Here is a 2,027-nt window from a genome sequence, read left to right as displayed (position 1 = left end):
ATTAGCCTTGTCACTGTGAAGGACTTTTGATTTAATGAAAGCGTCACACTGGTAATTATTCGCGACAACCATTCATAATGCGCAGCTCTTCGTGCATGTATCCGATTAAAATCGTGTGCAATGGCATGCGAACTTCTCTCCCTAGACACTTTGATCTCGATGCATTATCGATGCGCTAAACAAATTTTAAAGCATTTTTCTAACACCTGGAAAAGGAGCAAATTGTTAGAAGAATTCAGTCATAACTTTTTACTGGTTAAAGATAAGTCGAAAAAACCTTCACCATTGCATTTCTCGTGAACTTCTAGCCTGATTTGATATATCATATCACCCCCTTCCCATTTAAAATTCTGAAGTTGAATTCAAGATGGCGGACATCAAGATGGCTGCCGACCATGCGCGTGACGTCAATGTGGTTCCCCCTTGGCCAGGCAACGATTGGTCATCGCCATTTTCACGTTCCTTGTCGCAGTGGCCTTGTACTGGGGGTGTTATGTGACTTATTGAGCCACCCTGTACAATGGAATATCATTTTAATGCAACAATAATCGTAAGACAGGTATGTAAAAGATCCGTCCTGGCAGTTTCAGCCCACAATCATCTATTTCATGTTCATATATCATTGTGTACTGGTAAGATAGATTAAACTCCATTTTGACATGGAGATAATGACTGGGTTTACTTAAGTTTCAATTTCACTGCGTCTTTCACTACACGGTCCATATTTAAGGGGCCACTACCACAGACAAATGACGGTTATACATATACTGCTGGGTTTCGAGTGTATACCACTCCTTTTGATTGTTCGTGCGTTATTCGCTCTAGCGAAGACGCTCTCAACTCCGTACGCTATCTAGCGTCGTCCGTGCGAACTATTTGGCGCTCGAGGGCCTCCCCCATGACGCAGTGGTAGCGTCATTGCCTTGCAATCAAGGGGTCCCGGGTTCGATACCCGGTGGAGGCACAAGTGGTTCGGATTCCACTTTAAACTTTAGGTCCAGTCCCGATTAGCCGTACTGTGCATAAAGTGGACTTAAAACAGCAACTATTTGGCGCTCGAACGAAATCCTCTTCCTGCAGGACTCTACTACCTACAGTGGTTAGGAGATGTCGATGTTCTACACAGACAAATACAGTCGCGCACGGGAGTGTGCACTTTTTTCAATACTGTTTATCTTGCACCGAGACAGCTTAGGGCTATGTGAAGAACGGAAGACAGACACGCATGTAATGCTTGCCTTTTAAACATCGATCAGCGGACCAGCATGCTTGTCTATCGGCCGGGGGAGGGGGTGGCTAATGTGCTGTGACTGGAAGGAGCCGCGACGAGACGAGTGTTCCGGAAGAGAGGCTGCTCCTATGTCGAGCAGCCAATCACGTCTACCCGGTGATCAAAGGCACGAGGGGCTTTCTAAAACTGATCACGGGACGCTCTAATCTTTACGTGACGTCACGAGGCGTCCGGAGATATGAGTAGACATCAAATGCAAGCAAAACTTAATCTTCTCATACGGAGTATTGACTAGGACTGATTGTTACTGCAACGTAATGTCGGGCCTCCCAGATGTCGTGGTGGTAACATCGTTGCCTTGTGATGATAGGGTCATGGGTTCAATACCCGCTTGAGGCACATAGTGGTTTAGACTCCACTTTGAAATATAGGTCATGTCCCGATTAGCATATCTGTGCATAAAGTGGACTTGAAACAAAAACTCAAACAAAGTAATGTTATCCTCATTTATTACAACGCTGTTGTAGCTTTCAATTTCATGTCCATAGAATTAAAGATGGTGTCCAATATTCCAGTATTGCCAGATCATGATCTTGCATTTTATATCCTTGAGTCCCGGACGCAATTTTAGGGTAGTAATAAAAAAAAAGTTGAAAATAGTAACTTTATGTGCAACTGCAAAGTCAAAATTTTGTGGACTGGTAGACCTATCTCTGTATATTAGCTCCGCTCTGTCTCTGGAGCAAGCGAACGAAAACAAGTCAGTAGATGAGAAAATACTTTAGACCAAACAATA

At 44.0% G+C, this 2,027-nt stretch overlaps 1 non-coding gene across 1 annotated transcript; it reads left to right on the top strand.

The window, feature by feature from the left end:
- The first annotated feature begins 889 nt into the window (after positions 1 to 889).
- Positions 890 to 964, top strand: TRNAA-UGC (transfer RNA alanine (anticodon UGC)). The gene has a single exon. It is a non-coding gene; the product is annotated as a tRNA-Ala (tRNA).
- Positions 965 to 2,027: the final 1,063 nt, after the last annotated feature.

Source organism: Lepisma saccharinum, chromosome 4 (assembly GCF_977018435.1).
Source record: "Lepisma saccharinum chromosome 4, izLepSacc3.1, whole genome shotgun sequence".
Lineage (NCBI taxonomy): Eukaryota > Metazoa > Arthropoda > Insecta > Zygentoma > Lepismatidae > Lepisma > Lepisma saccharinum.
This window is presented reverse-complemented; position numbering and strand designations above follow the sequence as displayed.